Source organism: Macaca nemestrina, chromosome 16, assembly GCF_043159975.1.
Source record: "Macaca nemestrina isolate mMacNem1 chromosome 16, mMacNem.hap1, whole genome shotgun sequence".
In the NCBI taxonomy this organism is placed as follows: domain Eukaryota; kingdom Metazoa; phylum Chordata; class Mammalia; order Primates; family Cercopithecidae; genus Macaca; species Macaca nemestrina.
In genome coordinates this window covers 99143726-99168616 of record NC_092140.1, presented here as the reverse complement: position 1 = coordinate 99168616, position 24891 = coordinate 99143726, and the positions used below count along the sequence as shown (strand labels likewise).

General features: G+C 45.8%; 1 long non-coding RNA gene across 1 annotated transcript in view; it reads right to left on the bottom strand.

Moving 5' to 3' along the window:
* Window positions 1–24557, bottom strand: part of LOC139359148 (uncharacterized) — a 47864-nt gene extending 23307 nt beyond the window's left edge. The window contains exons 1-2 of the long non-coding RNA XR_011614947.1: window positions 23461–24557; window positions 10879–10941 (exon numbers count right to left, since the gene is read on the bottom strand). This is a non-coding gene — a long non-coding RNA (uncharacterized lncRNA). The remainder of the gene's footprint in view (window positions 1–10878; window positions 10942–23460) is intronic.
* Window positions 24558–24891: the final 334 nt, after the last annotated feature.

Genomic DNA, 24891 nt, shown 5'->3' with positions numbered 1-24891 from the left:
AGCCCAGGAGCTCCTGAAGACAAGAACTGTTTCCCATGCACAGTTGCATTCCCAGGGCTTTGCCTACTGCTGGGCATGGGGTACTTTCTGAGTGCTCACTGTCCTCAGGGTCATGGTCTAGTAGTGGGAGATGCAGAGAGGAAATGTGGTGTGGTCTGCGCAGTCTGCATCAGGGCACTGGAGCACAGAGGGCTTGCAACCCAGATGTGCGGCTGGGAGGGCAGGAGAGATTTCAGATGCCTTCAAAGACTGGCAGTCAGAGAGAGTGCAGAGTACTGAAGAAAGCCAGGCAGGGTACTATGAAGCAAGGTCAGGAGCTGGGAGGTGGGCAGAAGGACTGTCGGGAATGGTGTGAGCTGAGGAAGGAGGAAGGCTCTGTCATACTGAGTGCTTACAGTATCCCAGCTGGGGCTCAACCCTGAATGCAAAGACAATGACATGCAGACTCTGCCAACCAGCAGAGCCACGGTGCAGGTGCAGACAGGCGGTGAGGGAGAGGTCGAAGGCTCCTAAGCGGACCTGAAAGTGCAGGAGCATTTGGCAGGTGTTCCAGGACTTCCAAGAAAGCAAAGTCTCCAAGCAAACGAGAGTCTCCTCTTGATAGTTTGAGGGTAACACCGTGAAAAAGACAAAAACAGTCATGAAAAAGATGTTGGGTGGAGTTGTGGAGCAACCACCTGTCTTGAGCCAGAAATACCAGGGCTAACTCTGTAGCACGGGGCCTTGGCAGAATTCTTTAGGCGCACATTTCCTTAGCCATAAAAAGGATCTGCTTGATTAGGAGCGAGCCTCATGTGCAAAGAGCCTGATTCTGAAGAGACACACGCTGAGGGGAGCTGTCACAAGAGTCGTGGAGACACGAGTTCTGCTTCTGCGTAGCTCAAAAGGGACGATGAGCACTCCCCGAACTCATCGACGTCACACTTAAAAAGGATCCGATGTCAACGCCTCCTTGGCATTATTTCCAGCAAAGATGTGCTCAACTTGCTCAGTCACATAGGTGAGAACTCAGAAGAAATCCCAAGCAGACAGTAGAGGTTTGGACTGTGGGCATTTTCCCTTTTATCCTTAGAGTTCCTCTCAAAATTAAAGAAAGAATTTCACTCTTATATATGCCTCGTGGAGTTGTGTCACTCTGATTAGCACCAATATGCATCACAGCCATTTTCAATGTGATCATTGAGCTGTGGGCAGTGTCTTGCACTTAATGATGCTTAATAAGGGTTTCTGGGGAAAGAAGGGTATGTTCTACACACTGTTCTTTGGAAGTAGTTGCCTACTAGAACCGGTGCTCCTGCATTTCTGAAAAAGCAGGAACTGCTGCTACCGATGCAGGGTTATGCCACAGACGGCCGTCCTGGAGGCCAGACCTGGCACCTCCCTGCGGTCCTTCCACAGCCGCCTTGTGTCCCAGGTGAAGCACAGGGCCCGTGGAGGAAAACCTAGTTCTATGTCCCTGGGAGAACAACACAAGGAATGAGATGAAATGTTCTACTTAATCGGCCTATGAACTCTCACAGCCTGTTTTTCTGTTCTTTTCTTTTTTATAAGCGTCTGTCAAAACTGTCTCCGGCTGTCACCACCAGCAGCCGTCAGGCCTGGACATGCCTTCCAACACTCCCACGGCCCTGTTTATAAAGGCTCCTGCAGACTGAGCTCGGTTCACCCAAAAAGCTAAAACAGGTTGTTGTTTTATGTCCGCCTGAGGGAATTTAGAGACTTTATCTACAAATTCAAGACAGAATAAAGCCTAGGGCTCACTGTTAACCTGTCACATAATTTATAACGAGAGGAAAGAGACATCCGGGTTTATTCTCTTTCCTAGTAATTCTACCCTTCAAATATCAGTCAGTGACAGCAAGGGAAAGGATGGAGACAGAGGGAAATCAAGACACAGTGGACGCGGTGAAAGGGAATCCAGGTCCTTGGGTGGAGATGTGGTTTTGAAGTTGGGTCTGTAAGCTTAGGAGGATAATCTATGTTTACTCCCTTCTTTCTCAAAGTTAGTTTACTGAACCGACAAGAATTGGGACCTGAGCACAGGAGACCTACCTGAAGTAGTGCATTTGAGGGGTTTAGGCTCCATACTAGATTTAAGACATGTGATGATTAAAAGCAGTCAATGACAGTAAGACAGTGTTGGCTGATCTCACACTGAGCAAACTTATTACCGAAGAGGGAACAATGATTCAATTGACTGGATTTCTCATTAAAAAACCACGAGAGCAAAAAGGGATGTGTATATCTTCAAAGCGCTGAAAGGAAAACCAGCGTCAACCCATGATTCTGTATTTACTGAAAATATCCATCAGTAAGAAAGTAAAATAAAGACAGTCTCAGATAAAGAAAAAATAAGAGAATTCATTGCCAGCAGACACGTTCTAGAATAATTGCTAAAGGGAGTTCAGCAGACGGAAGGGAAGTGATTCCACGAGGAAGCCTGAAACATCAGGAATGAAGGACGCAACGGAAATGGTACATATCTAGGTCAATATAAAAGACTTTTCTGTTCCTATTGAGTTATTTAACCTGCATTTGACAGTTAAAAGACAAAATTATAACATTGTCTGATGGAATTTTCAATGTATATCGATGTAAGACAAGAGTAATAAGAGGCGTGGGGTGGGTAAAGATTCCAATATGGTGGTAAGATTTCCACACTCCACTTAAGTAGTAAAATACTGATTTTAAGTAAAGTGTGAGAAGTTAAGCCTCTACATTGTAATCCCTAGAGCAATAAGTAGAAACCACACAAGGAGATAAATAATAATTAAAGGGACTAAAAATAATCAAATAACCTAACAAAAGGCAAGAATGAGGAAACAAAAGAATGAAACAAGAATGAGAAAAGAAATAGAATTCAAATAATAAAATGGTAGGACTAAATCTAAAATACCACTAATTACATTAAATATAAATATTCTATATTATGATATTAGTAAAAATAAAAAGACGAAATACGTTACACAAACACAAACCAAAGAAAGCTAAGTGTCAATATCAGAGTAGATTTTACAGCAAAGAAAATAGTCAGAAATAAAGAAAAACTATGTAATGATAAAAGGGTCAGTAAATCAAGAAGCCAAAACAATCCTATATGTATATGCACCTAAAATTAGAGCTTCAAAATACAAGAAGCATGCCACGTGGGAGGACTGCTTGAGCCCGGGAGTTACAGACCAGCCTGGGCAACATAGCAAGACCCCTTATCTGCAAAAAATTTAAAAATTAGCTGGGTGTGGTGGTACATGCCTATAGCCCTCACTACTTGGGAGGCTGAGGCAGAGGCAGGAGAATCCCTTGAGTCCAGCAGTTCAGGCTGCAGTGAGCTGTGATTGCACCACTATACTGTAGCCTGGGCAACAGAGCGAGACCTCATCTCTTTGAAAAAACAAAAAACAACAAGCAAAAACTGGCAAAACTAAATGGAAGAATAAACAAATCCACAAATCTAGTTAGATTTTCCACAGTCATCTCTTGTTCATAAATAGAATGAGTAGAAAACCAGCTGGGATGTAGATGAAATGAACAATACCATATATCAACTGTATCCAATTGACATTTATAAAACAGTATACAAAACGACAGCAAACTATAAGTACTTTTAAAGTGCAAATATAACATTCACCAAGATAGATTACACACTAGATCATAAAACAAACCGTAACAAAAGTAAAAGAATTAAAATCATACCAAGTATGGAATATAATGGAATTAAACTATAAATAACAGAAAGATAACAATCTCCAAATTTGTGAAAATGAAGCAACATATTTCTAAATAATGGTTCCAAAAAGAAGTTTCAGGGGAAATTAGAAAGTATTTTGAATTGAAAAAAACATGAAAATACAACATATCAAAATGTGTGGGGAGGCCGGGTGTGGTGGCTCATGCCCGTAATCCCAGTACTTTGGGAGGCCAAGGCAGGCCGATCACCTGAGGTCAGGAGTTCAAGACCACCCTGGCCAACATGGCGAAACCCTGTCTCTACCAAAAATATAAAAATTAGCTGGGCATGGTGGCACGGACCTGTAATCCCAGCTACTTGCGAGGCTGAGACAGGAGGATTGCTTGAACCCAGGAGGCGGAGGTTGCAGTGAGGTGAGATCATGCCACTGCACTTCAGCCTAGGCGACAGAGTAAGACTCCATCTAAAAAAAAATATGTGTGGGATGCAGCTAAAGCAGTGCTGAGCATTAAAATGCTTAGACTAGAAGAGAAGAAAGTTCTCAGCCAAATAATCTAAGCTGAACCCTTAAAAAACTAGAAAAAGAAGAGGAAAATAAACCCAAAGCAAGAAGAAGGGAGGAAATAGAAAAACAATATGATTATAAATGTAGAAGAAAATGGACAACATTCAACATCCACTCATGATAACAACTCTCAGCAAACTAGGAACAGAAAGAAACTAGCTCAGCCTGATACAGAGTATCTACAAAAATCCTACAACTAACATCATCTAAAGGAAAAACTGAATATTTGCCTCCTAACATGGCAAATAGGTAAGGACTTCACCTTCCCCACTCCTACTTAATATCACACTAGAAATCCTAGCCAGTGCAATAGCACAAGAACAAAAAACAGACAGGAAGAAGCGAAACTGTCAACCTTTGAAGACAACATGCAAATCGCAAGGAATTTTGAAAATAAAATAAAAAATGTAAAGCCTCTTAGAACCAATAAGTAAATTCAGAAATATCACAGGCTACATGGTCAACACACAAAAATTAAGCATATTTGCCTATACCAATAATGGACAATTAAAAACCAAAATTTTAAAAAATACCATTTGTCATAGCTTCCCCCAAAATGAAATAATTAATATTACCAGATTTAGTAAATAAAAGTGTAAGATACCTAATTAAATTCAAATTTCAGATAAAGAATGACTAATTTTTTAGTGTAAGCATGTCCCAAGTATTGCATGGGACGTACTTATTCTAAAAAAAGTCCTCATTCTTTTTTTTTTCTTTTTAATTGACATCGAGTCTCACCATGTTGCCCAGGCTGGGCTCAAAGCATATCTAAGGAGATGAAAAACGGTCATGCTTATGAACTACAAGACACAACATAGTAGAGTTGTCCATTCTCCCAAAATTGATGTATAGATTTTATACCATTCCAGTAGATACATTCCAGCAGACTTTTAAAAATAGAGATAGACAAGCTGATTTTAAAATCTGGCAAAGCAAAGGAACTAAAATAGCTAAAGCAATTTTGAAAAAGAAGAATGAAGTTGGAGGAATCCAAATCCAAATTCAAATCCAAAAACACTGCCTGATTCAAAGACTTATAAAGCTACAGTAAACACGCAATCCGGTACTGGTGAAGGGACAGACACTTAGATCAATGGAACAGAACAGAGCATTCAGAAACAGACCCACACAAATGGCCAACTGACTTTTTTAAAAGGTGCAAAAGCAATTCAGTGGAGAAGGCAGTCTTTTCAGCAAACAGAACAGTTGGCCATCCATATGCAAAATAAATGAACCTTAACCTACACTTCATACTTTACACAAAAATTAACTCAAAAACGATGAGGACCATTCCATGGGAAGCACTCCATGGTGACTATAATGGTCTACCAATCATAACTTTATATTTTCTAGTTCTTGAATTATATACATCCTAAAAGTCAACCATCAAGAAAATGGCAGAGTAACATGAATGAAAAGAGATTTACTCTGTGTGTTCAAGTTTGTAGTTTATTCATTCACTTGTTAAAACACTTTCTGAGCACCTATTATGGGTCAGGTTGAATAAGACACAATCTGTACCCTCAAATTTTCCTACAGATGTCTTGCCATGAGGCATTGCCCATCTGAACACTAAGAAGAGCGCACAGAGGGGTTTCGAGACCAGAGGGAAGACCTTAGAGTCAGACAACCTAGAGAAATAAGACAGCTCTGTCTTGTCCAGGTCGGAATATTACACATAGTCACAACAACAGCAAATAAAGAAATATTCATATGGTGATATTTATTCAATAAATATGTATTGGGTCAAGTTGTGTCCTAGGTGCTATGGACATAGTTATTGGCAAGACAAAGTACATATCTTAAGGGTTTACATTCTGGGGCAGGGGCAGGCTGGGCAGTCCAGACAGAGACAAACATTGGCCCACAATTAATAAAGAAAACAAACGGGGGAAATAGAGAGGGACTGAGGCAGGAGACTGGAAGGAAACTACTTTAAGCAGTATGGTAAGGTAAGGCACCTCTTATCTCATCTTACCAGTGTGATGGTAAAGTCCTGAGGCTCAAGGCCTGCGGTAGCCAAATGGAAAAAATGCCAAATGCAAATAAATAACAACAACAACAACAACAACAACAAACAGGCACAAACAGAAGAAATGCCAGTTCAACCAGCTTGGAGTCACTATAGCATGGGGGACTAAGCCCATTTCCTGCAGTGTAATGGGTAAGAAAAATTGAGCACTGGTCTTTCTGAGCAGAGAGAAGAGATTCCATTTTAGCAGTGTGATGCAATGCAGAGACAAAAATGGATGAAAGATTTTTAAAAATAACCACAGCAGGGGAGGTAAAAGCCTTAACTTTAGGGTCAGAGGAAGTCCGAGGGGCCCAGGGCACACCCCTGCTGTGATGATCTGAGGATGTGAGCAGGACTCATGGTGATGGGTGCAGAGGACCAGAAAGGGGATTTTATTTTATTTTATTTATTTTTTATTTTTATCTTTTTTTTTTTTTTTTTTGAGAGACAGGTGTTTCACTCTGTTGCCCAGGCTAGAATGCAATGGCACGATCATAGCCCACTGGAGCCCCAAACTCTTGGGCTCAAGCAAATTCTTCTGCTTCAGCCTCCCCAATAGCTGGGACCACAGATGTGTGTCACCACAGATGGCTAATGTTTTAAATTGTTTTGTAGAGATGAGATATGTTGCCCAGGCTGGTCGTGAACTTGTGGCCTCAAGTGATGCTCCCACCTCTCTCTCCCAAAGTGCTGAGATTACGGTGTAATAGTCTAGTCTCCAGGGAGGGGATCTTTAGCTTTCTGCATCTGGATGGCAGTCCCCATCGCTAAAATGAGGAGGACATGGACGGTGGATGACAATCACTCATGGTCATATGTATTATGCTTGGTTCTCTGTGTCTTCAAGTTTGTAGTTTGTTCATTCATTTGTTCAAACACCTGCTGAGCACCTATTATGGATTCGGTAGACGAATAAGATGCAATCTGTGCCCTCAAGGGTCTTACTGACAATGTGACACAAATTCTGTTGTCACAGACATGAGGTTACAGGAGCAAGGAGAAGCGAAGAGTGCTCAGGGACACCAGCACTGTGGAAGGGTGCATTACTCAGGCTTATCCAGAGAAAGAACCCATAGACTATATATAAATACCTATATAAAGAGATTTATTATAAGGAATTGGCTCACACAGTCATGAAGACTGAAGTCCCAAGATCTGCCATCAGCAAGCTGGAGAGCCAGTTCCAGTCTGAGTCCAAAGGACTGGAAAGCAAGAGAGCTGATGGTGTAAGTTCTAGCCTGAGTCCGACAGCGGGAGACTGCGGCTCCTCCGGCTCCAGGAGCCTGGCAGACAGGGTGAATTCTCCCTTCCCTCGCGGTGTGTTCTATTCAGGCCGGCAGCAGATTGGCTGAGGCCCACACACACACTGGGGAGGGCCATCTGCCTTGCTCCACCCACCCATTCAAATGCTTCTGGTCCAAAAGCACCCTCATAGACAAACCCAGGGTACGTGGGCACCCCGAGCCCCAGTCAAGCTGACACCTAAAATTCAGCCTCACGAGTAGGCAGGAAGAGGAGCATCTGTAAAGCAAACTGGGAAGGAGCGGCTCGGGGGAAGAGAGGGAGAATCAGGAGGAGGTGTCGTGAGGAAAGGCAGAGAGAGGGAGCGCTGCAGCCAGGAACGACTGGTCGCTCACGAGTCCTCCGAGAAGGCGAGTGGGACAGGGACAGAGGCAGACGCTGGGGTCAGTTATGAGCTGATGGGTGACCAGGCCGTGCTGATGGGGGCAGAATGCAGATGGCAGCGGGCTGTGAAGTGGACGCAGAGAACTCACCCAAGTTCTTGCTAGAAATTTAGTGGCAGAGGAAGGAAGCACAGAGAAGGGGGAGGAAGCCCCCCAGGAAGAGAGCTTTTGTCTGGTTCTTTTTCATGGCAGACGTGAGACATTAAGTGCTGATGGGAGGACCCAATGGGGAATGAGAAAAGCTGGAGCAGAGAGAGAAGGTCCCCTCAGGACGCCCAAGCCTTGGACAGGCAGGGCCACCTCTGCCTTCCTCACGATTTAGAAAGGGGAAAGGATAGAGAGAAACACAGGGGAAGTTGTGGGATTTGGGAGTGGGAGCCCAAGGACATTCTTGTGTGGCCAATTGTCATTGTCCCTGTGTCCCACATGAACCAGGGCAGCTCCCACACTGGCGCCACTTCCCAGCAGTGCGATGTCAGGCAAGCAACTCAGCCTCTCTCTGCCTCTGTTTCCCCACCTCAAATATGGAGATAATGATATCAACCTCAGAGGGTCCTTGTGAGGATTAGTTGAAATGCTGCATTTAAGAAATTTACTACTGCATCTAGTAATTATTATCGTTAGCACTATTATTTGTTTAATTATCTTTCCTTATTAAGAATCAATTATAAACCGTTCTTTCAGTCTTCCTGTTTTGTTTTTTTTTTTCTTTTGTAGAACAAAAAAGGCATGGAAAATCTTTCCCGGTTGTCATCGCCTCAGGCCGGAGGGTCAGCCAATGCCTGGCCGTTCCTGCAGGGCAGCTCCCTCTCCCTAGGAGGAGAATTCTGGGTTTTGCATCTGGTAAGTCTCAGAAGGTGGGACATTTGCTGGAAGCAGAAAGCTGAGCAGATCTCAGCCCAAGCACACAGAGGGCTACACACGTGGTATCTCGGCAGTAAGGCTTGAGGGCAAGGCAAGGGGGGACAGGTGGGAGGTGAGTCATGATCCTGCGTGTGCTTTGGTGCTCATTCTGCCCCACGCGCAGAGATGGAAGCTGTGACACAGGAGGCTGTGTCAGTGCCATCCTAGCCCTGCAATTATATCCAAATTCCAGGTTCCTGCCTCACCTCTCTGGTCTACCTGAGAGCTCACAGTGCAGTTATAGTGCTCTGGGTTCCTGCCTACTTCATGGTGCCAGCCCCTGCCCCTCTGTGATCCACACACGTCCGGGACCTCATGCCCAGCCTCCAGGACGTCCAGTGCAGAGGCACAGCCAATGAATCACCCTGCTATCATACCTGCCTTCCCATTTTCAAAGGTCCTCTTCTAAAAATACTATCAATGAATGCACCGTGGCCTGGAAACAGGAGACAGCAGACTTAAAAACTGAATCTCCGGGCTTGGAACTTCCCCTAAATCGTATTTTGGCAAAACATCTACAAAGCCCAAACTCATTCTTGACCTTTGAAGGAAATGTCAGTGTGGAGCAAAGGCCCGTGTTCTGACCCCACCAAGCAGCAAGAATTTCCTCCCTCCTGCCTGCACATCTTCAAAGAGTCCCTGAGATTCCAGGCTGGTGGCTCCTTCCCCAGGGGAGCACGGCACGCATCTTTTCCACGTCCTGGAGGTCCAGAGTGGCTTTATAAAGTAGCCCCAACCCAGCAGTGTCAGGGCTGTGCTCCTGCTCCGTGCTCTAGGGGAAATGGAAGGAGCAGTCAGATTTGTCTCGGAGGATGCCTGTTAGTCAGCAGGAGTTCTGAGTTACATTCCGAAAAGCAGACTACATTTTTTTTTTTTTCATTGCAGATTGCTTCTGAAAAACACCATTCTAGAAAGGGTGATCATATATCCCAGTTTGCCTAAGACAGTTCTGGTTTACAGCTGTTATTCTTTTATATGTATTAATAGCACCTCTTTAACTCTCAAAAGCATCCCACTTTGGCAATACAATTCCACTTCCCAATCCTAGTCTTCCCTTGACTGGATGGTGGCTGTTAAAGCCTTGGCCTCTAGAAGCCCCCCGGCAACTGGCAGTTAGCTTAGCCCCGAATTGTCTGCCGGAGTGAAGTTTAATTAAGATCTTGTTAGTTTGGGGAGAAAGAATCAGGGGCATTCGGCGGCACACTCCTCACTTTATGTCGCCCCTAAGTGAGATCCCCAGCCAGCTTCAGGGGGGCATTTTCCTGTCACCAGCCTTCTCGGTTCTCAGGAGTAGAGTTACCCTGTAGCAAGAAATGTTCACATCAGAGGTTCCAACTTGCAAAGAGAAGAGTCCAAGGAAGTGGGGAAACCCACTTGCTCGCCCTCCCCTACTAACTGGCCAAAGCCTTCCTGGCCACCACAGGACCTCAGAGTGCATCTCTGGCCTTTCAAAGACAATGTTGTCTAGTGTCCCTAAACAGTGACCAGGAAACTCAAAAGGAAGAATCGGAACAGCCCAATGCCTGTACTCAATTAGCATTTGTTGACTGATTGATTAATACATACATGAATGAAAGAACAACAAAATTGACAAATATCTGGCCCTCTGTGTGAGCTGAGAGGAAGCACATCATTGTAATACAGTACCTGAGAGCATCCTCGCACCCAGAGCTAAAGGAAAATCAACATGCAAGAAAAAAATTCAGGAAGGGAGGCGCCAGCCACCAACTCCCCTGGGGTGGTGGGTGAGCATGTGGAGAGGCCATGGCTGTGTGCAAATGGGTCTCTGTTGCTCGGCTTCCGGGAACCGGCAGGTGCACATGGCTGTCCTCAAGTTTTTGCTCCACCTCCTCTGCCTCATTCCAGTTCCCCTGAGGGAGAGAACTGAGGACACTTCTTCATCCCTGAGCCTGGAGGAATTATAATAAGATGCCATCTCCGAAGAGAAGGGAGAGGGGCCAAGACCCTCACTGGGGAGCAACCTTGCTCCTGTCTCCAACCTTCTATGGCTCACACTTACCAACTTTGCTCTCTTGTGGTCTCTTTTTCCAAGATCCTGAGGCAACAAGGTTACAAGTTCAACCTAGGTTTAAAAGCAAAAGGCATTAGCAGAGATCATTTGGGTCACTTCTTAATGATACAAAGACACCATTTGGTGAGTTTTCTACGCGGGGCTGTTGCTCAGTGTTGGCAGTACACAGTGCTCTCACGGACATTTTTGAATGTAAGCCAAAAGTGTTTTTGAATACGCTCAATTCACCAAAAGATATAATTTTATGTATTAATAACATAGCTTCGAAACATACAATGCAAAAAAATAACAAAACTAAAATAATAAATAGACAAACCCATGAAGATTTGGACAACCCAATTATCCCTTTGGAAAAGAGTTGCTTTATGTTTAAAATTATGGATATGGAAATCCAGAACTTCCAATTCTAGGTGCAGACTATGGAGAAACTTGAGCACGTGTGCACAGTGACTCACCCTCGGAAATATTCATCACAGCCTTGTCCACTGCTAACAACCCATTCCACAGCCAATTTTCCATTTACAGGGAAGTGAATAAGTAGTTGTGGCAGATTCACACAAGAAAATTCTATACCGCAATGAAAACTCAGTGAACTTAAGCCACACATACCTCAATAGATGCATCTCAAAAAGCAATGTCGAAGGAAAGAAGCAAGATAAAAGAATACAGGCTAGGCATGGTGGCTCATGCCTGTAATCCCAACACTTTGGGAGACCAAGGTGGGTGGATTATTTGAGGTCAGGAGTTCAAGATCAGCCTGGCCAACACGGTGAAACCCCACCTCTACTAAAAATACAAAAATTAGCCGGGCATGGTGGTGGGCGTCTGTAATCCCAGCTTCTCGGGAGTCTGAGGCAGGAGAATTGCTTGAACCCAGGAGGTGAAGGTTATAATGAGCCAAGATTGCACACTGCACTCCAGCCTGCGAGACAGAGTGAGACTCTGTCTCAAAAAAAAAAAAAAAAGAATCCATACAGTATGATTCCATTTCTATCAAGCTGAAAAACAGCCAAAGCTAAAGTGTGTTGTTTAAGAATACATACATAAGCGATCAGATTATAAAGGAAAGAAAAGAGATGACCATCCTAAAAGCTAGGAGGATGGTGACCCTGCCAGGAGGAAGGGTTTGGCCAGGGAGACACATACAGGGGCTTCCAGGCTGCAAGTTCTAGTCTAGTCCCTGACCTAAGGAGTATTACCCAGGTGTCCACGTCATAATTCTTCATTCAACTGGACACACACTTTTATGCAAGTTTATGTACGTTAGGTGTATTTACCAATGAAAACAATGTTTCCAAAAATGTGAGAAAGGCTGGGGCCGATGGGGTTGAGTGCCTCTGGCTGGGACAGTCCTGCCCAGAGAAGATCTGCCTCTCTTCTCTCCCTTCACCTGCTGAGAGGCAAGGGAGCCTCCAGTCTCACCATCTATGGAGGTCTCTCCCACCCGCAGGTGGTCGGGCAGCAGCTGGTCCAGACCCGCCATGTCTCCGGTCCTGGGGTGAAGGCTCCCAGCCCCTGGCTCTCCCTGGTGGGCAGCTGCTTCCCAGATAGGCTTTTCCTGCCATGGAAAGATGCATGTGTGGGCTTGGGGGAACAGCCACGTGACCTGATCCTGGTCCCCCAACCTGCCCAGTAAAGAGGCATTCTCCACAGGGCCCACATTAGCTTATTAGAATCCAAAGCAGACATTTGTCTTGTCCTCCATGTCTTGAGGACATCAAGGGGACAGAGGGCTGTATCAGGACAAGATTCAGACACCCAGGCTCTTCAACCCTGTGGCATCATTTGTTCCCAAAGCCCAGTCCCAAAGGTGGAGGCAAACAGGGCAGAATATTAGAGTCAGGCCTTTGGGGTAAAATACCCCGACCATGTTCCTTCCATTCCTCAACCAGAACTATCTGGTCCTTACTAAAAGTGAGCTGGAGCTGAGGCATTTCCCGTCCTCCCTGGGGTCCCAGCCAGGTCCCTAGGCTTCCAGGGACCACTTTTTCTCCAGATATATTGCCGACACCTGTACATAAAATAGACTCCCATAAACAGGCATTTTCCAAAAGCTTTTAAACCACAGAGCATTTACTTAAAGCCTGAGAAATGTAAGCCTTAGGCTCATTTTCCCCCAACAAGGAGCTCAGCTGCGGCATTCCCCAACAGTGACTGCCAAACGTGGGCAGGAAAGCCCCAGGGCAGCAGGCCTGCGCTCCCCGACGCTCCGCAGGCCCCGCCACAGGCTCCTCAGAGCTCCCCTGCCACAGAGACTAGGTCAGGTCTGCCACAGAGACTAACGAAAAGCAGGCTTCGGCCGGGCACAGTGGCTCACGCCTGTAACCCTAGCACTTTGCGAGCTACTCAGGAGGCTGAGGCAGAAAAATTGCTTGAACCCAGGAGGCAGAGGTTGCAGTAAGCCAAGATCGCGCCACTGCACTCCAGCCTGGGCGACACAGTGAGGCTCCATTTCCAGGGGGGAAAAAAAAAAAAAAAAGCAGGCTTTGTCATCTCCTTACTCTGCCGTCTTCATTAGAGGGGAAAGAAAGCCACAGGGCAGAAGACAGGAAGGAGACAGCGCCCAAGAATTCTCAAGTCAGGAAAATGGCTTTTAACAGTGAAATCAACTTCTGCTTTGCCTTGTGGCAGCAAGTGGAGATAACTCCACCTTCAGTTTCCGTGTGGGAGACGTGGCCAGGCCTGTGCCCAGCGGGGTGCCGTTAGCTGGGCCCAATAGCAGGGAGGCGGGTCCCTCTCCCCAGTCACCACTAGGGCCTCCCTCCTCCCTGCTAACATCCTCCCTGCGCCCCATTTCGTCCCTCCTGCCTTTCCATTCCAGCTACTGCAGCGGGCAGGACTGTGGGTCTCACCTCCTTTCCTTCCCGCCTCCTTCCGCCTGCATGGTGCTTGGAAGCTTCTGCCTCCAGGGCACCTTTTGGGGTTGGATGCTCCCACCCACAGTCCACACCTGGACAGTCTCCAACTGTCCTTTCCAGGAGGTCCTGGACCCTACACTCGTCCTTCTCTGTTCCCTTTGTGACTTTTTGCTTCCACTGTTGCCCTGCTCCAGCCAGTTCTCCATACAGCATCCTGGTGACCTTTGAAAATAAAGCTGACCTGACCTGGCCAGTCTCCTCCTCAGAACACTGCAGGGCTCTCCGTGTCTTTCAGGATGACAGCCAAAGTCCTCACCAGGATCCCCAAGGCCTGAGCCATCTGCCCTGCAGTCTCCCTGCTCTCAACCCTGCTCTTGACCTCCCATCGGCCCCTCCAGGCAGGCTGCCCCCTCCTCTTCCTGAAATGCATCAGCCCAGGCCCAGTTCGGGGCTTCCCCTCAGAGGTCCTTCTGCCCCATATCTCGGCCTGGCTCCCAGCCCTCACTTGATTTCCGTCTCTGCTCCAATGCTGCCTCATTAGAGAGATGGTCACATCAGTCTCTTCACCCGTCACTGCCTCTCCACCCCTGCACAGGGCATCCACGTGCACGATCCACGTGCATCACATAGGATGTGGTACACATTTGTCTGCTGCGGGCTCCTTCCCTAGAATGGAAATCCTAAGAAGGCAGGAGCCTTGTTGATTTCATTCATTTCAGCGTTCCCAGAATGTAGAATACCAATGCATAGCAGACACACAGGAAAATAGGCATCAGATGAATGAATCAATGATAAAAAATTATATAAATACTTTAAACATTTTATCTTAAAACACACATATGGAAATTCACTTGCCAATATTTTGAGCAGGGCCAAAGCCTTTCTTTGAGTGTGGTGCCTCCGCTAGGCAGCTTGCCTCCTTTCTTGCTCAAATTCCACCTAGAAAGCATTCGCCACAATTTCAAATGTTAATGTCTTTTTTTCTTTTTTTTTTGATATGGAGTCTCACTCTGTTGACCAGGCTAGAGTGCAGTGGTGTGATCTTGGCTCACTGCAACTTCCACCTCCTGGGTTCAAGCAATTCTCCTGCCTCAGCCTCCTGAGTAGCTGGGACTGCAGGCACGCACCACTACACCAGGCTAATTTTTGTATTTTTAGTAGAGACAGGGTTCCACTATGTCTCGAACTCCTGACCTTAGGTGATCCGCACACTTCAAGCTTCCAAAGTGCTGGGATTACAGGCGTGTACCACTGCCAAATGTTAATTTCTTTCTTTCTTTTTTTTTTTGAGATGGAGTCTTGCTCTGTCACCCAGGCTGTAGTGCAGTGGCACGATCTTGGCTCACTGCAGCCTCCACCTCCTGGGTTCAAGCGATTCTCCTGCCTCAGCCTCCCGAGTAGCTGGGACTACAGGCAAGCACCACTACACCTGGCTAATTTTTGTATTTTTAGTGGAGACGGGGTTCCACCATGCCTCAAATTCCTGACCTTAGGTGATCCGCACACCTCAGCCTCCCAAAGTGCTGGGATTACAGGCATGAAGGCATGAACCACTGCCAAATGTTAATTTCTTTTTCTTTTCTTTTCTTTTTTTATTTTGAGATGGAGTCTTGCTCTGTTGCCCAGGCTGTAGTGCAGTGGCACAATCTCGGCTCACTGCAACCTCCGCCTCCCGGGTTCAAGCAATACTTTTGCCTCAGCCTCCCAAGCAGTTGGGATCACAGGTGCATGCCACCACGCCCAGCTAAGTTTTGTATTTTTAGTAGAGATGGGGTTTCACCATATTGGCCAGACTGGTTTCAAACTCCTGACCTTGTGATCCGCCTGCCTCGGCCTCCAAGGGCTGGGATTACAGGCGTGAGCCACTGCGCCTGGCCCAAGTGTTAATTTCTTTAAAGAAGCAGCGAAAGATCTTAAAGACTCATGAAAAGCAATTTCAGCACAGAGGCCTTCCTTATTTTTATTATATTCCCCTAATCTTCCCTACACTTAATTGAAAGCAAATGTTTAAGTTAACTTGCCCTTAGTGAGTCTTTCCAAATCATTCAACTTAGCCTTCAAGAAACAACTCTCTCTTTTCGTGCTCATTATATTGGTTTACATAATTTGCTTACATAGTCTGTAATTAAATTACTGAATCACAATAACATGTATTACAGGCGTAAGCTGATGTAGGGACAAACACCACTCAACTCAAAGGCGTGTGGCTGAGCAGGAAAACTGCCCGTGGTCACTGGGCCATGGGCATCTGCTGGCACATTTGCTCCATGAGTCAGCTTGGAAGAGGTGAGATGACACAGCTGGTTCTGTAGTATGCAAATCCTGGATGCAGGCACACGCTCATTCTGATGCGGACTGGTATGCTAACCACAGAAGAGAATAGGAAAAGCAAAATTAGAGCACAAAATGTGACAAGGATCCAAACAAGAAATTTCCCTTAGCCTTTCCGAGCCAAGGAAATTTCCTTCATGAGAAGGAACTGAAGTAAATATAAGGAAGGAAGGAACTGAAGTAAATATAAGGAAGGAAGGAACTGAAGTAAATATGAGGAAGGAAGGAGCTGAAGTAAATATAAGGAAGGAAGGAACTGAAGTGAATATAAGGAAGGAAGGAACTGAAGTAAATATGAGGAAGGAAGGAGCTGAAGTAAATATAAGGAAGGAAGGAACTGAAGTAAATATAAGGAAGGAAGGAATTGAAGTAAATATGAGGAAGGAAGGAACTGAAGTAAATATAAGGAAGGAACTGAAGTAAATATAAGGAAGGAACTGAATAAACATAAGGAAGGAAGGAGCTGAAGTAAATATGAGGAAGGAAGGAACTGAAGTAAATATAAGGAAGGAAGGAACTGAAGTAAACATGAGGAAGGAAGGAACTGAAGTAAATATAAGGAAGGAAAGAACTGAAGTAAATATAAGGAAAGAAACTGAAGTAAACATAAGGAAGGTACTGAAGTAAATATAAGAGCCACAGTGAATGTTGGGTTTCTAGACATAGAATTGGCCTGTATCATTAGTTAAGCTGAACTTGGTTTTCATTTTTTTTTTTTTGTTGCCCAGGCTGGAGTGCAGCGACATGATCTCGGCTCACTGCAGCCTCTGCTTCCTGGGTTCATGCAATTTTCCTGCCTCAGCCTCCCAAGTAGCTGAGATTACAGGCATGCACCACCACGCCTGGGTAATTTTTGTATTTTTAGTACAGATGGGGTTTCGCCATGTTGCCCAGGCTGGGCTGGAACTGCTGACCTCAGGTGATCCACCCACCTCAGCCTCCCAAAGTGCTAGGATTACAGGTGTGAGCCACCGCACCTGGCCTGGTTTTCATTCTTCAGTAAGAAGGACTGTAATGTCATTCTCAATTCCTTTGTGGTCCTTTCAATCCTGCTTAAGTTAATACCTCCAGGTATTTTTACAAACAGGCTTCTGAACCCAAAGTGAGTCCTCACTTTTAATTCTTGCTTTCCTGGCTTAGTAACTTTATCCAGCCCAGGCGTCACCATCATGGGTTCTTCTGTTCATTTGTCCATCAGACCCCCTGGAGAACACTGGCCCAACTGTGGATCTCAACAACGCTTCCTCCTGTCTCTCAAGGAGACCCTCTTCTAAGGTCTTCACTGCTGGGGTCCTGACCTTCACACACACATTTGCCACAGGGAATTGTCATTGTCATCATCACCCTCCCTCCATCCCTCCCAGATGCACGGGCTCAGGAAGCCCGGCAGCTCCTCCCTGCTGCACCCTGGTCAGACAGGCAAGGGCAGGATCAGGTCGCAGGCACTAAAGGCAAAGCCAGATGGTCACGATCCTGCAGGCATTTTAGTTCCAGCTTTCAATGCCACAAATGCCCCCTGGAATGAAAAGGATGACGGTCAAGGCCAAGTCCCTTCCTCTTGGGCATGCACATGAACACCTGTGACACCTGCCTTTCATCCAAGCCCAGCTAAGGCTCACAGCACCCCTCTTTCTGGCACACTAGCAAGTTTTGTAAGATGCAGATTTGGGCGGGGCCTACTGTTGGGACTCACAGTATGGGATCTGTTTCTAAATGGCCTGATGATAGCAGTCTGCAAGGAGCAGAACCACAAAACCAAGAGTGAAGGGATCACAGGAGAGCGTCAATCACTCTAAGGGGGAAAAGGTTTTCCAGGCCTGAGAGTTGTGGCTGACTTGAATGAAGCTCCTGACACGACATGACGTGACCATGGTGGACAGAAAGGGGGATGGACAGGGAGACCCGGAGCACATGGAAAGGGTTGTCCTAGCAGCAAACTCCGGACCTGCCCATGTGGACTCCGTTCATGGGTGAGAAGGGACCCCGTGGGAGCAAAGGAGCACCCAGCCTGCCTGAAGGGCACATCCCCTTTATGGGCCATCAAACCAGATGCCAGGTAACATGCAAACCATACAACCACTTCCTCTGCTCTGTCATTGCGATCATCTGTTCTCCTCTGGAGTCTGCTTAAAGGGAGAATATGCCATTCAGGCCAATGCAAATACTTAGTCTGTGGGACAGCTATATTTTTCATGATAAATTACCAAGATGACATTGACTCCCAGCAGGAACCACCCCGAGGGCTCTGACAAGATGCTTTCTGGACTAGGCAGTGCGAGAGCCGGACCCCAGACCTTTGTAACCCCCAGCCCCAGGGTAAATACCTCTTCATGAAGACTTCACGAAGGCTGGCCAGCCAGTCCCCGCTGAGGATCCGCGGCAGGGCTGCTCAGCCCTGGCTGTGCACAACATCCGTGCGTAAGAGGATGTGGACACCCAGCCTCACCCCAGGCCAGTTAAAATTGGAATCTTTAAGAAGTGAGGCCAGAACAATGGCTTTTCTTAAAAGCTTCCCAGGAGATTCTAGTGAGTAGCAAAAGTCGAGAACCATGGGCTTAGTGTACCTAACTCACCGAGCCCTCATGCTGAAACCTGTGTGAACGGTCTTCGGTTTTGTATTCGGCTAAGCACTTGTAACATTATTAGTTACCATATACTGAGGGCCTAGTATGTGCTAAGCACTGTTATATACTTCCACATTCAGTATGCGGAGACATAAAAACAACCCTGGACAGTGGCTATTGTTACCCCATTTCAAAATGTTTTATTATAAGAAAACAGGCTCAGAAAGATTAACTTGAAACAAAATTTGCACGGCTGATTAAGCAGAGAAATTAGTATGTAAATCCAGCCTCTGATTCCAAAAGTCTAAGCTTTTCCATTATGCGTGTTGTCTTTTAGCCTTTAATAACTGCAGACACTGTGAGTGAGGTGTCGGGATCAGTACTACGTCTTGCTAAACTTTCATCCGTAGGAAATCCGGGTCGGGAAGCTGCTCCTCCAGAGGCTATCAGCGCCCGGACACCTGCCTGCGCTCAAGAGGTCCGATTATTTATTATCGTAATCTAATTTTGTAGAACACCAAACTAGAGAATAATTTTGGGCTAAATTGCATGTGTGTTTTAATCAAGAGGCTGACATTATTGATTATGTAATAACCCATTCTCTCTGTTTATTTTCATCCTTAAGAAAACAATAACTTCTTCATTAAACTCACTCTGACCCTGATTTTGGAGACTTATTGCTGTGCCTGAATCCAACAAGACTCATGCATAGAAAAGCGGAATTAGATGCATAAAATAGTGAGAGAGAGAGAGAGAGAGAGAGAGCGCCTCTAATTGCAAAAGTAACTCCTGAGGTACAAAGAATCCATGGCATCACCCCGAAAGCGCTTGTGGGGAGAGGCCTCCCTTCTCCTCCCTTCACCCCCAAGTGGATGACCCTGTGACTGAGTCATTAGAGGGCTGGTCAAGTGAGCTACTGGTTCCATCACTGCTGGAGACTGAAGAGGTTGGCTGAATTATCCAGACACGCCTCGTGTGGAACCCTGCGAAAGTCCTACATTGCTTATGAAGTTAGTATCCTGCTATAAACCGCAGAAGGCACCCTCAGCAGTCAATGATGAACAGTGTTGAGGGAAGCTGTCATCTGTCGGATCAGTGCAATGAGAGTCCTCATAAAAACACAGATGGACATTTTCCTCAGCTTTACAAATCATCTGTCCACTGCGGTGCTCTTGGGGTTCTCCTAGACTGAAATGCTATTCCCTGGGAGCAACTGAGAAATCCAATGTTCAGCACTGTTTTTCAAGAGTCATAGGAGGTTCATAAAGATATGTTGAACTAAGGAGATGGGGGAAGGAAGTGCTATAACCCCAGCACCTTGGTAGGGACTTTTTATACCGTCAGTGCATTCATCTTATGTAAATCTCACAATTCCCAAACGAGGAAATTGAGCTCCAGAGCGTACACAGCTAGTAAGTGATGTGGCCGATTTTCAGTTCAGCTCTAACCTCAGCCTCATATGGTTTCTCTGTACCACTTAAGAGTATCCCAAGAGAGGACCTCTTGTCTCTCCATAATGACAGGCCCAACCTTGGACCACCCCCTCCCTGTGTAAGGTCTTGGGTTTGGCCCCTCTAGAGTCAATTTGACATTCAGCAAAGATCCGTTCTGTCATAGGGCACTGTGCCACATATCTCCGGGGCTGCCAGAGATACGCCCCAGCGTGGCCCCACCCTCAAGGAGGCTGAGCTCCACAGAGCAGCCCGGCTAGCCAAGCACCAAGCCCAGCAGGTCATGGGAGAGGGAAGAAAGCAACAGCTGCATCTCTGGCATGCCAGAGACGCCTCGAAGTATGCATAGAACCCTAATTCATGGAAACGAGGGCAGGGAAATGGCACGCTCTAAGGCTTGGCAAGCAGAAGAGCTTGGGCAGTCTGTGCGGGCTCTGCACTCTGAGCCTGGGTTCTCCTGGGTCCAGTCCTAGCTTCACCACTTTGTTAGCAGAGGGACTCTGCCAACGAGTAAGTTAACCCCTCCACACCTTATGGCCTCACCCATGAAATGAGAACCGATTCTGTCGAACTGCAAGGTGCAGGCCCTTTCCTCTATACCGCTTACGAAAGCCTGGAGTTAAGGTGTTCCCGCGAGAGCGCGCACTGTTGTTGTGAGGGTAAGACAAGATCATTCATGTTCAGTGACAAGCCTGATTCCTGGCACACAGAAAGCTCTCCATCAATATGCTATTATTTTGATTATTTGGGGGTACATCAAGCAGTCCAATTTGACCGGAAGATAGAACACACGTAGAAGTAACTTCCCATCCCCAGCATGTAGCATGTCACTTGGTACATGTTGGGCGCTGGCTGTAACACAGTCCCTTAACCTCTGGAGGAAGGGTTAAGTGAGACGATGCACTCGAAAGCATCTGGCATGATGCATGGCACGTGGTGGGTGGTCAGTAAATGCTCTGTGAATCTGAGTTCCTCCAGGGTCAACCCCAGGCCTTCTAGTCTTTTGGAAGCAAAACGGTACAAGTTTAGTGTTTCCAAACTGGAATCTAACAAACATGTATGTTCCCTGGGATGCTACTAGTGTTCCATAACAACAACAACAACAACAAATCAGTGCCTAAATATACTCCCTTCTGAAATGTAATATCAGTAATCCAAGAAAACACTCAACATGCCTACATAGTCATCCTTATTACTTTTCAATAAGATGTAGTTAAGACATGAAAGATCACAGTGGATCAAATAGTATGGTCCCAAGAACAGGACCAGACAGACCGATAAAACGGAAGAGAGGACCGGGCGCAGTGGCTCACGCTTGTAATCCCAGCACCTTGGGAGGCCTAGGCAGGCAGATCAGCTGAAGTTAGAAGTTTGAGACCAGCCTGACCAATGTGGAGAAATCCCATCTCTACTAAAAATATACAAAATTAGTCGGGCATGGTGGTGCATGCCTGCAATCTCAGCTACTCAGGAGGCTGAGGCAGGAGAATCACTTGAACCCGGGAGGTGAAGGTTGCAGTGAGCTGAGATCGCACCATTGCACTCCAGCCTGAGCAACAAGAGCGAAACACCATCTAAAACAAACAAACAAACAAACAAACTGAAGAGAGAGCCTGGTCGTTACAAGTGCATATGGGATTTTAGTATATGACAGAGATGGCATTTCACACCCACGGTGGGGAGGTTTTATTTGATGAATGACATTGGAACAACTGGCTAGCTGTTTGATTTCCTCTTTCACTCCTTTCATCAAATTTTCTGTGGTGTGCACACAAAACAGATGTAATAATTTTTAAGTCACTTAAAAAACAAACTCACCCAATGACTATTCAATTTTGCATTCGAGAAAAAACTCGTGATGTTGAAGTCGCAGAAGCAAAGCGCTCGTGTTTGGGATTCCCAGTGAAGCGGTCCCCGCCGCATTCTCCGCCTCCAACTCATTCCCACCTCAGGGCTTCTCCACCTCCAACTCATTCCCACTTCAGGGCTTGTGCATTTGCCCCTGTGCCCAGGACAATCCCTGCCTAGCTCCTGCACACTCATGCCTTCTCATCCTGCAAGTCCCAGCCAAGGGTTGCCTCTTCACAGAGGCCTTCCCTGGCCACCCAGTCTATAGCAGGCCTGCCCAGCATGGCCATCCTAGCACGTGGCCTTGTTCGTTCCCTTCATACCTACCACACCACCTAGTAAATTTGTCATTTGCCCCAGTAGGTCAGTTCCACGAGGGCAGGTATCTCATTCGCTTCCTTACTGCCTGCAATAATGCTGAGCACAAAGTAGGTGCCCAACAAATATTTATTCAATGAATCAATGAATGAATGGCCTTCTTATTTTAAATACCTGCCCTGAATATGACACTCTTTTTCAAGGAAGCTGACTTTTTTTTTCTTTTAAACACAACAGAAGGCTCATGGATAATTCTATTTTCAAATATCTACCCACCTGTGCTTGGTTTCTCTCTTTTATATCTTTTTTTTTTTTTTTTTTTTTTTGAGACAAAGTCTCCTCCGTTGCCCAGGCTGGAGTGCAGTGGTGCGATCTCGGCTCACTGCAACCTCCGCCTCCCGGGTTCAAGCAATTCTCCTGCTTCAGCCTCCAGAGTAGCTGGGATTACAGGCGCCCACCACCATGCCTGGCTAATTTTTGTATTTTTCATAGAGACGGCGTTTCACTGTGTTGTCCAGGCTGGTCTCAAACTCCTGACCTCGTGAGCTGCCCACCTCAGCCTCCCAAAGTGCTGGGATTACAAGCGTGAGCCACCGCACCCAGCCTTTTATATCTTAAGTTAAAAAAATTTTACTGGAGCACTACATCCATGTCTCTTTGGCAATGCACTGATTTGTAACTTCAGCAACTAATATGTTGGCTGATTCTATTTAATACTTTGACACCAAAAGATGACAGACACTGCTTCCAAACCACACTTTCTTTACTGACTCTCATGCATCCCTAACCTGCTGGTCCCACATTCAGGAGCTTATGGTGAAAGCCACAGGCAAGAGCTTTCTGTCTAGAACTCAGAGTTCTGTCTAGAAAAGTTGCAGTGCTTACTTGTGCATGTGTGCACGTATGTGTGTGTGTGTGTTGCTTACTACACCCTTTCCCTGCTTCTATTTTCTGTGCCCATTGCAGCATCAGACCCACAGACACTACCTGCAGGTAGAATAATGGCATGTGACCGTGAAACATCCTTACGCAATATGACCAAGGCCAGCATCTAAACCTGCTCCCAACACCTTTGACTGGTGGCACCTCCAGAGCCTGGAATCCCTTCCCCGGTGTTTACTTCTTTCCTCAGTGCATTCTGTCCTGGCCTTTTCTGTAACAGACATGCCCGAAAAGCTTTTACTAAATAAATATCCTCACGTGCTCTTTAGATGACAGGTCTCCTCCACGAGGTCAACTAGAGAAGAAATGTGGCACTGAGTGTGGCAGCAGCAATCTTTCTTCCAGGCCACCTGTTCTTGCAGGGACCCTGACATCCCTTCCACCATGTCATGGCATTACTTGTCCACTTCCCTTAGGCCTGGGCAGAACTTTGGGGCTGCCTTGACCACCCTACTGTGACAGATGTAATGCTCTGTGACTTCAGAGGGGAGATCGTAAAAGTGCCTTGCGTTTCTGCCTTGCTCGTGCAGGATTCCAGCCGCCATACTGTGAGGAAGCCCAAGTTATCCCGTGTGGACAGATCACATGGAGAGGTATGTGTGAGACCTCAGGTATAGGTAGTCTAGCCAACAACTCAGACGAGATCCCAGCTGACAGTCCACATCAACCTTCAGATGACCTGGACCCTAGCTATCAGCTGTTCCCAGCCTTCGAGTCTTCTTACTCAGGGCCATGGATACTGGGGAGCAGAGACAAGCTGTTTCTGCTGTGTCTTGAACCAGAAAATTTACAAACATAGTAAAATGGTTATACACCATTAAATTTCAGTTTTTTAGGCAGCAATATTATATGGAAAAATGATTTCTGTTCACAATCCCAGTACCTAATTTCAAGATGCAGTCTAGATGTCCTATGAATCATCATGCTTTAATTTTTTTCTTTTAAATATTTATTTTTATTTTTCCATAAGTTATTGGGGTACAGGTGGTATTTGATTACATGAGTAAGTTCTTTAGTGGTGATTTGTGAGATTTTGGTGCACCCATCACCTGAGCAGTATACACTGCACTGTATTTGTAGTCTTTTATCCCTTGCCTCCCTCTCACCCTTCCCCCAAAGTCCCCATAGTCCATTGTGTCATTCTTATGCCTTTGCATCCTCATAGCTTAGCTCCCACATATCAGTGAGAACATAGGACATTTGGTTTTCCATTCCTGAGTTACTTCACTTAGATTAATAGTCTCCAGTCTCATCCAGGTCACTGTAGATGCTGTTAATTCATTCCTTTTTATGGCTAAGTAGTATTCCATCATATATATATATGGATATATATGGATATATATGGATATATATGGATATATATGAATATATATGGATATATATGGATATATATGGATATATATGGATATATGGATATGTATATGGATATATATATGGATATATATATATGGATATATATGGATGAGATTGGAGACTATTATTCTAAGTGAAGTAACTCAGGAATGGAAGACCAAATGTTCTATGTTCTCACTGATATGTGGGAGCTAAGCTATGCATAAGAATGACACAATGGACTTTGGGGACTTGTGGGGAAGAGTGGGAGGCGAGTGAGGGATAAAAGACTACAAATATGGTGCAGTGTATACTGCACGGGTGATGGGTACACACACACACACATATATATATATA